Source organism: Oncorhynchus tshawytscha, linkage group LG16 (genome assembly GCF_018296145.1).
Source record: "Oncorhynchus tshawytscha isolate Ot180627B linkage group LG16, Otsh_v2.0, whole genome shotgun sequence".
NCBI lineage: Eukaryota > Metazoa > Chordata > Actinopteri > Salmoniformes > Salmonidae > Oncorhynchus > Oncorhynchus tshawytscha.
This window is the reverse complement of record NC_056444.1, coordinates 15,220,845-15,231,554: the sequence shown is the minus strand read 5'-3', so window position 1 is coordinate 15,231,554 and position 10,710 is coordinate 15,220,845. Positions and strand designations below refer to the sequence as shown.

The window sequence follows — 10,710 nt, the reverse complement described above, 5'->3', positions numbered from 1 at the left end:
TACTGAGATGAGTCCACTTCCCATGCCATAGTGTAGATCTAGCTATATGCCTTATAGGAAATATAAGCACCATCTAATTTCCTTATTTTATTTGGTGCCAGTCTTTTCCATTCAGTTGGGTTTATTGAGCACATGTGGACGCAAAGCCTAGAGAGTTTAGCTTTGCTAGAATTTTTTGTGATCAATATTCAGATCAAATTGCAAAGTGTCTCTGAGAATAATGTGATGTCAACAAATGACAGCCCATGTAGCATCCTTATTAACGTTCCTAAAGCGTCACTTTTTGTTTGGCAATTATGGAGGAGAGTTGGGGTGCAAATATGGTGGTGTGACCAAACATGTTGATGATTGTCACACACTTCTAATCAAATTAAGTTTAGGTTGGATCTAATCAACTGAAGGAAGTCACAATGACTAATCTCTCTTTGGGCTAGGCCTATCGTCTTAGCCTGGTCCCAGATCTGTTTGTGCTCTTTCCAACTCCATTGCTGTCCTTATCAAGTCATACCCACCAAAATGTTTACTCTTCAGTGCATTTGTCCTTAATGAAAGTTGTTTGTCTAGACTAATTTAGAAATAATAATTACACAAAATGCTCGAAAAGTTGGAAATACTGGAAATACTAGCAATGTAGCCAAATATCTGACTCCATCTCAATGTGGCCCAGACAGTGTGAATCAGGGCTGCGTAGGCTCCTACCAGCTGAGTTGCATAGAGGGGAGGGAAATGCTTCTCGGCCAGTGGTTGATGAGCATAGACGCGGGGAGGGGTCTGTATCCAGAGATGAGGGCTTGGAGGAATGTGGGAGTACGCAGGCACCAGTTGAAACTAAATGCAACTTTTGAAACTAGTTAAATACTGGTTGCTTGTGAATCCATCACTGCGTCCTGTATCTACTTAAATATAATTTAAAAATCACACTCATTTTTAAATTATAGGTGTGTAAATGTAGATCAACAACCAAGTTCTAGAACTTTAAAGGGCTTGAGTTTCCTCCGCGTGCACTTCCTCTCTCAGAGTTTTATGTTGAGGGTACCACGCAGTCATTGGTACCACGCCGCTCGATAAAACGTTTTGCTCTTTTGAGACCCCTCCTGTAGAGATGCTTACTGGCTCAAGTCTAGTGGCAGCAGCCTCAGTAACACGTCCCCTTGGAGACTAGCAGGAGCAACACGTGATGCGTCTTACTTATCAGGTTTAGGGGAGAGGAGAGAGCAGCGCTTTGGGGACGGCCAGAGAGGAAAGCGAAATAAGTGTTTTCCTCTCGTCTCTCAACTCTTTCTTCCTCTTTAGGAATTTGGAAGAAAGAGAGGGGAACAAAGTTGTCTAACTTTGCACATCCTCAGTAACGCCATTTTGATTCCTCTCCGGAACAACTTTGCAGCTTCTTTTTTTTTCTTAGCCCATCATCACCATTCACCATCATCAGTATGTCTCGGCGCAAGCAGCCCAACCCCAACAAAGTCGAACGTAAGTACCTAGCTCCTCGGCGTATTCTCTTAAGTCTGCCTTATTTGTCTGGTTTAGTCGATATGCGATGGTAATTGAGTGTTTGGCGAAGTTTACTGTTGTTGTGACATAAAGTTGTTAAAGTTCGAAAGGAGATGTGGATAGGATAGTTTTCGCAACTCCCATTTGCTTCCTACTTTCGCTAAGGACCTGATGCTCATCATGAGCGGTGGAATGTCTCTTCCTTATATTATTATTTGTAACCAGCGAAGTTTATTTAGCTACTCATTCCCTCTTTAAATCAACATTAATTGTTGGAGTTCTGACTTCCCCCCCCTCGGTAAAGTGTTTTTAATGATGGGGGTTCGAGGAGGTTCAAAGTCTGCTAGCTAACTAGCCGCCTGTTGCTGCACTCGAGCATCCATATCTTCAGTGCACTTTGATCGAAGCCTAGCTACAGCTTAGTGGCCATGTGTCGGTATAGCTAGCTACATTTTGACCTTGCAGAGACGTTTACGAAACTTATTTGTTTTTCAACAGTAGTTTGTCTGTCTGTATGTTAAAATGTTACAATTCAATGATTTGACACGATTCCATCTTTAATTGTTTATTAAATAAACCGAAGCAGTTCTTCCTACTCATCATGAAGCGTGATATCCTACTAGTCTATAGTTTTCCTCATTCATCATTACGAGAATAAACACCTCTATCAGTATTTCTCACTTTTTTAAAAACATTCTTTAATTATTATAATCGACTTTATGGAAATGAATTTATTTCGCATCATCTACAACGAGAATGATGCAAAATGCATGGTTGATGTGTACAGTGTTTATTTGGGATCATTCATGGGTATTTTTAAATATTTTTTAGCTCTTTTAGACGCTCAAAAAGTGATGAATTGATGCGTTTCACTCTTGGGGAACTGCAACGTAGCGCGACCTGGTTAGATAATGGTTGCTAGGCATTTTTTTTCCTTCTTTTTGCCTTCGTCCCTTGGTCTCGTTGACTGCTGTGCGCATAGAACAGCATTGGGTAAAAGTGTAACTTTGTGTCTACATTGTTGTTTTGTTTACACCATGTTGTCTGGCGATGGAGAGATGATCTGTTGATATTTGCACTGTCGACTATTTTGTCGGTGGTTGAAAATAGAAGCAACACGGTTTTGGAGCTTGCTGGTCGATGTTCCTCTTCTCTCGAGCTCTCTGATCACTTGGAAGGAGACAGGGAGGAGAGTGCCGATCCGGATGAGCAGTTCGCATTCCATTACGAAATTCTACACTGTAGACGAGTAGGCCTACGGCGACAGTCGGATCAAACGCAATCATTTCGCTGTAGGGAAATTCACCATCCAATTCAGTACTCTCTAACAAAGATGTTAGGTGAATTTGAGATAAAGAAATGGGCTACTGAAAGGTTAAATGTGCGGTGAAACTAACGACTCAAACCAAGGCATGACCGGAAGATGATGATGGTGTGAGGGTGGGGGTGGGGTAAGCATGTATTGAGGGGGGCTTAATATAGGAAAGAGACATAACATTTGTTTAAAAAAAGTTGTTTTTCTGTGGTACAGAAAGATGATGATGAGCCTGTCCTGGTTTAGGCCCTGCAGTCACAGTAAAGTGCATATGAAATAGTAGACTGGATAAGAGTAAGATGCTCTTGCACTGCCAAGAAGACAGTTGAGTTTTTTTGGAATAATAATGTAATCATCCCTCAAATGATCACGCTCTGTTTGGAGGACATTATATAAATTATGTGGTTGAATAAATAAATGATGAACCGTTTAATTTGACCAGCTATTTTCTATTGAATTCTGAGCCTAGAGATAGTTGATCAACGTGGAACCACACTTAAGTAGAGGATGTCCCCTTTGTATGTCCTCAGCTCTCCACCCTCCACAAAGTCTCCAAATCCACTGCATTATTGGTACTCATGACTCTAGTGTGTTGACAAAATAGACTCGCTATGGGTCTCTGTTTATACAAGGAAGTCACTTTGAACAGTTTTCAATTCTTGATGTGGGATGCTCTGAGTGCAAAAATGATGTTTCATTTAATATGATGTGGACCAGTTGTAGCCTAGTTATACACCTCGGAAGTCTAAATGGATATTTCTGGTTTAAGCTGTTGGTTGTACTTGGATCTTACTCAAGTAAGATCTTACTCTCTGTCTTACACTCCTAGTTAGAAATGGCAATTGTTTGACTTCCTGCCATCTTGTGATGTTTCGTCTCTGTAATTCGATGTGATAGTTAAAACATATCCATGCCTATGTCTTTAATGTCTTTAATGTAATGATTTCTGTTTGTTTGTTTTGTCTTAGGCCTAAATGGTTTTAATAATAAACAAATATGCTACTCAAGGGAATGATTAAGCCTTCAACTAAACATTTGTTTATGTCCAGATGTGAAACGGCATTCTGTAGCATCACTAAAATGATAACACAAGTTTTTAGGAGTTTGGATGAACTAAAAGGAGAATAATTTAATCTTATATGTTCTTTGACGAAAAGTCAGTTGATCAACGTTCCTCCCATTGAGGTTTGGGCCAGAGGAGGATGCTGAGGGAGGTAATTAAGAGCCTTCAACCCCCTTGGGTCCCTTATGCTCTTAAGCCTGCTATTTAGCCTAATAAGACCCCATCCATCCTCTAAAGACACCGACTTAAACACAGTGTCCCCTGATGGCAAGTCCCTTCAACAATGCAGAGCATTGGTATTAGGTCCTCACTGGCTCCTCCTCGTCTTTATCGCCTCTCATTTAGCTGTTAACCGGTTGTTGCTCACTGAGGCTAAATCAATGGAATAGGAGGGGGGTGTATGGGTCGAACCACCCAGAACACGCTGAAGGTCTCGGGTCAAAATTTAAAAATGAAGACACTTCTTCTTCTTACCTCTCTTCCTGATGGAGATGGGTTGTGGTTTCCCCAAGGGTACAGATGGGCTGGCCCTTTGGCTCCCCTTTGGCCCCCAGGGCTATTTTTAACCCGCCTTTTTTAGATAAGATTAGGTTCCATCCCGCGGCCGGCAGGGCGTGGAGGGGACATAGGGACTCTACTTGTAGATGTAAGAGGAAAGAGGGAACCTGAGGAAGATGGTTTCCAAAATGGAATCCAAGCTTGGGGTTCGGCCTCGCTGTGTCACCTCACCCCTCCTCCTCCCGAACCTTCCTTGCTTAGGACTTACAACCTCAAATGTATGTTACTGCTAAATGCTACATGGCAAATTGAAGTAATTCATAACATGTTTTATTTTGTATTTTTCCTCTTTGATTATGCAGTTGTTACTAAGCATTGACTCCTAGTTTAAAAAATGAGAATGCACACATTTAATTTAGGCTACACGTGCTGTATTGCATCTTGTAATATGTGCGGCATACTCAACATTGTTGATGTCTTGATGGAATGAGGCTCAAGGTACGTGTGGGTGCTTTAATGAGGATGCGGTAACACAGCCAAGTGAGATGGCGGAAATTTGAGAAGTGGACGGAGCAGCTAAGTAGGACAGTGTCGGTGCTGACATTGTGTGCACGTAGGCTGCTTTAAACTGAGGTTTTCATTGGGACCGAGTAAGGGATGGAGTTCTTTTACAGGTGTGTGAATGTAAGCTGCAACTAACAAACACACACGGAGTGACCTTAACAGTAGACATTACAATATGTCCCTGGGGTGAGTCCATAGTTAGCCCCCTTTATCCTGGCTGTGGTCTAGGACCCAGTGTAAATATAGGCTCAATGATATTTGTAGGCACAGTCACACATTTGTGGTAGAAGCCCCAAATCTAGATTAATACCACTGGCTTTTTATAGGCGACACTTGGCTGCACAACTAATGTGCAAAGTAGGTCCTAATGTTTAGGGGCCTGTCTCTCAACGTACTATTGGATCACGTTGTTGGATTCGGGAAACAATTTGATTAATTGATTGCTGCCAGGACAACTCCTTCAACCAACTACGAGAAAATCCATGCCATCCGTCCTACATTGGTGAACATGATCTTGGTTGGATGAATGGATGTTTTATTTGTTATGGGAAATGAGTGACCTATTTTACCAGCATCGCTTGCCATAACAACCAAGTAGAACATTTATTGTCCTATAGTTCTCCTCTTTCTCCTCGGCCCACAGAAGTGTGTTGTTAATATTGGCCAAGTCATCCATCTCACAGGGTGTGTTCAGGGTCTAACTGATAAGCTGCAGGGAGAGCGGGAACGCTGCACCAGGGTGATGTCGGCCCTCTCAGTGCAGAGCCCTACGTGTCCTTTATCCCTCTGCACAGCTCTGAGTTGTCACTATACATGTTGTCCCCCCCCCACACACACACACACACACCACCAACATACACCCTTCCCAGCCACACAGGCCACCACCAGCCTCCAGCACAGGCTGCAAATAAAGCAGGTATTTACCTCGGGTTCAAAGTCTAACTTGACGGCTGTGCCACTGATGTGAAAGAATGCCACAAGGGGGAGGGGAGAGGAGAGGGAGAGAGAGGCTAGAAAATGGAGGCTGCAGCAGCACCTGGGGTGAGGAGGGGTGAAGCATGGGGGAGACAGGAAGTTAAACTGCCTCCTCTCCGAAGTGGTGGGGGAAGAGATGGAGGAAGTGGAACAACAATGGCTCCGCTCTCCAGAGTTGTCCCCTCCTCTCCTCAGTCAGCCTGTTTCCAAGCAACTCACTCCATCGTATGAAGGAGACATAAAGTTTTGTCTTGTTGTGTTTACAATACTTTATTTGGGTTGTAGTGGAGGTAGGGGAATCTTTATACGGTTCCATTGTCCTCTGTTTACTCACAAAATACTCCTTCTATGGAGTGGATTGTCTTCCTAGCTGTGGTTTGAGTGTTACTTTTAGCCTCTAGCAGCCATCTCTAAACTGTGTTGGCTGTCTCGGAGAGGAAAGGGTTAATGAGAGGGAGAGGGAGGGAGGGAGAGAGAGAGAGAGAGAGCTGAATGGAGAGTGCGCAGTAAGAATGTCTCCCGCTCTTGCTCTCCCTCAACCTTTTCTGCCTCCTTGCTCTGTCTCTACTTCCCTCTCTCCCTTTTCTGCCTCCTTGCTCTGTCTCTACATCTCTCTCTCACACTCTCTTTCTCTCTCGTCTAGCCCCACATCGCTCCCTCCCTCCCTGTCTTTCATGCTGACTAAACAGTTTTGTCAGCTGGCAGTTGCTTGCAGGCTGAGGATTTGAGATAGCTTCTGGAGGTTGGAGGGGGAGGGGGAGGGGGTGGTACTCACAGGCAGCACTTGTTGCTCACTGGAGCTAGACAGGGGAGGGAGGAGGGAGGGAGGAACAGAGGGAGAGGAAAAAAAGTGCATAAGGCAACAGCATGGTCCAACCAGTTTTGTGTGTGAGAGAGAGAGAGCTGGGAGGAGAAGAGAACATGAAAATATAACATACTTAGGTTATGTTGATTTTATCAACACATAGCCAGATTGAAGTTACCGCAAATAAAAGTTTTTGAACTTGTGGAGGTAAATATTCAGGCAAACTGTCTTTTTTAATGCCACCTAATATTGTGTTTTCAGAATGTAAATAGGTGTGTAGAGAAAAGTATTCAAATGTATGGACCTAGAATAAGTGACATCCGTTCAAACGTTGGTACTGATTGGTGATTGGTATGTCTGCAGGACTAGAGAGATGCCTGGACGGACACAGCCTAGTCCTACCACATAGCAGGTTGCCTCCTCCTTTGGTCCTCCTGCCCCGTTAGTCCCTACCTTGCCCCTGCCCCTGGCTAGGTACGGTGGATTTTCCACATCTGATGCTTTTGAGGGACACATTTGGAATTGTTTTTTCGAGAGAGGACTCTGTTAGATAGATAGTCTGTCTATCTCAGACGGTCTGTTAGCCACGCGGAGACAGTAAATATAGAAGGATGAGCTGCTCTAATGACACCCCACCTGAGTAGTGCATGCTGGGCAATGTTGCCAGTGATGTCAGAGGTGACTCTGCCAATGGGTGGCCGACATGCTAATAGCTTTCAGAGGCTTCATCCTGAATGTCGAGCCGATCCATTTCCTGCAGTTTCATATTTTTCTACCATGTGTTCCTTTTAGCCAACACTTCCAAACCTCGAGTAGGCCTAAACTTTGTGTTATTCTGTATACCTTGGTTTCTGGTGTATAGTAGCTTTTTAGAATAGAATTGCACGACAATAATCACATTTCCTTTGCATTTGAATTGTTAAACCCAACTCTACCGTGGTAATCCCTACTAATCCGGCTAGGTTGGCCCCACGTAATGCCTCTTCAAAAGGGCATCCTTGGAAGAAACACTGAGCCACCACTTCCTTTTCCCATTCCCACAATGTATATGATGTGGTCACCACCTTACACACACACTCTAGCCGTCCTCCCCCTCATCAGGTACCATTGTTTGTTCTACAAACACACAGGACACACCTCATCTCCATAGAGACCAGTGCACAGGCCCCCAGACCTGTTGTTTGTCACTCCTCCTTGGCCACGAAAATACGCACGCACGCACGCACACACACACACACACACACACCTTAGAAAGCATCCCTTAGCAAAGCTGCGTGAGAGGTGGGTGGGAGAGGTCCTAGTGTAGGAGGAGACAGGAATGGGAGGGGGCTAGGGACTGGGGGCTCCACTCTACTGATAAGGTTCAATTAAGTCTCCCCCTCTCTCTTTCTCTCTCTCTGTCTGCATGACAACATAGGATAAAATCCTTGGTCTTCCTGTTTGAAATGATTCAGCACCTTTAAGTAGTTTTCAACTAGGCCTACATCAAACACATTATTTGTCTAAATGCCTACTCATTCTTTATGTGACTAGTGGCCTATTTTTTGGTTTTGTTTGGAGGATGCCCAGAAGTTAAGTTGACTGTTTACTTTTTTCTTTAAAAAAACATTCCAACTTGTTTTCAAGAGAGAAAAAAGTGTAACTTTCATTCTCACTGACTGGATGGACTCCTGTTTTGAGTTTCCATTTTTCTTTTGAAGTTCCCTCCTGTTTCTAGACATGCTAATACCATCAGCCGTGAGACGCAGACAAACCACTGATTTTACAAGATGGGGGTAATCTCTGTGACGGTGGTTACACACGTAACACTGTGTCATGCAGTTCCACACTGGACCACACCGGTTCTGCCTCAAACCCTCTCTGCCTGCTTGTCTCTCACATCAGGTTATAGGACAGGGATTGGATCATCAACTAGATTCAGCCGCTGGCCAATTTCTTTTCCCTTCTTCGGTGGATGTTTGGGGGGCCGGAACATATACTGAACAAAAATATAAACGAAACATGCAACAATGTCAAAGATTTTACTCAGTTACAGTTCATATAAGGAAATCAGTCCATTGAAATAAATTCATTAGGCCCTAATCTATGGATTTCACATGACAGGGCAGGCCATGGGTGGGCCTGGGAGGTCATAGGCCCACCCATTTGGGAGACTGGCCCACCCACTGGAGAGCAAGGCCCAGTCAAATCAGAATTCGTTTAAAAAAAATTACAGACAGAAACACTCGTCAGTTTCATCAGCTGTCCGAGTGGCTGGTCTCAGATGTCCCCGCAGGTGAAGAAGCCGGATGTGGAGGTGCTAGGCTACCGTGATACACTAGGTCTGTGGTTTTGAGGCCAGTTGGATTCTCTCAGTTGCCAAATTCTCTAAAATAACTTTGGATGCGGCTTATGAAATTAACATTCAATTCTCTGGTAACAGCTCTGGCAGTCAGTTGCACGCTCCAAAACTTGAGACATCTGTGGCTTTTTATTGTCCGCAGCACAAGGTGCACCTGTGTAATGATCATGCTGTTTAATCTGCTTCTTGATATTCCACACCTGTCAGGTGGATGGATTATATTGATAAAGGAAAAATGCTCACTAACATGGATATAAAGACATTTGTGCACAAAATTAGCTAGAAATAATCATTTTGTGTGTATGTAAAATTGTGGGAATCTTTTATTTCAGCTCATGATCCATGGGACCAACACTTTACCTGTTGCGTTTATGTTTTTGTTCAGTATAATTGCAAATAATTTGTAGACTGCAAATTGACCGCAAGAAGCCCAAACAGATAAAATATTTCACTAAAATAAAATCTTTCAAACCTTGCTTACATTTGTATACAATCACGTGTTTCTCTATTATACGTGGGAATACTTAGGAACACATGTCCAAAATTGAAATTACTTGGAGCTGTTTTCCTGGTCTTTTAAGTCTTTTATGTCCAACAATGAAAATTAAAAAACATATTCTGTACATATTTTCTGCTATGAAAACTTGGCGTCCAGTTGGGAACCCTGTTATAGCTCAACCCCTCCCTACCTGCTTCTCTCTTACATTACAGAAGAAAACACTGTCATGAAAAGAAAAATTCACTGATCAGATTAAATGTTTTGTTTAGAGCCAACTTTAAGATTGGACAATGGATAAAGATTCCCACTGCTTCCAAAATACCTCCTATGTCCTGAGCAGAGATGGAGAGGAGGAGTGCAACGAGGGGGGGGCTGCTTAGTTGGGGGATGGAGAAGAGAGGGAGAGGGTGGGTGCTTAGTTGGGGGATGGAGAAGAGAGGGAGAGGGTGGGTGCTTAGTTGGGGGATGGAGAAGAGAGGGAGAGGGTGGGTGCTTAGTTGGGGGATGGAGAAGAGAGGGAGAGGGTGGATGCTTAGTTGGGGGATGGGGAGGAGAGGGGAGGTGTGTCCTCCCAGTTGAGCTGAAGTTAACACTACACTGTCATCCTTCCCCCACCTCCCATCTCCAACACCCTTAGCAATCCTTCTCTCCAGCTCCCCCTTGGGAGTCTAGTTGATGGGATAGACCAGGCTCTCTCTTGACAAGCCCCCGAGGCAGGGCACACAAAGACAGAAACACAGCCCTTTCTCTGGGTTGAAACCTGGCCTTTTCTCCCCCTACCCCCCACAACAGGAGCAGCTCCCAAACAATGGAGGGACCTACCTTAAACCCTGCCCAAACAACACCGGTGATGCATACAGGCTGCATAGCCGCCACCCATCTCACAGCAGGCGTACACACTCACGCAACAACACAGGACCACCACTGCCCCACAGTTAACCCTTTCAACCACCCAGGGGAATGTTTTCTCTCTCCCAAAAATAACACGTCAATTATAAACTTTTTAGGTCCCCCCCTTGAGCAAAAGTTAGTTTTAACTTCGGTGAAAATATTCTGTTGGTCGAAGTTTTACCAGCAAAGTTATTTGTTACACCCTTTATCATCCTCCCCCTTCCCCCCACCACTCTCCTGAGCTGTGCTCTTCCCAGCATCCTCGCTG

At 44.1% G+C, this 10,710-nt stretch overlaps 1 protein-coding gene across 3 annotated transcripts in view; it reads left to right on the top strand.

The window, feature by feature from the left end:
* Window positions 1-960: 960 nt before the first annotated feature.
* LOC112234028 (ras-responsive element-binding protein 1) overlaps window positions 961-10,710 on the top strand; it is a 65,100-nt gene continuing 55,350 nt past the window's right edge. For 2 of the 3 annotated variants that reach the window (XM_042298813.1, XM_042298812.1), the window contains exon 1: window positions 961-1,470. The gene's annotated coding sequence lies outside the window, so the exon portion shown is untranslated. The remainder of the gene's footprint in view (window positions 1,471-10,710) is intronic. The other variant, XM_042298814.1, reaches the window with a different exon arrangement.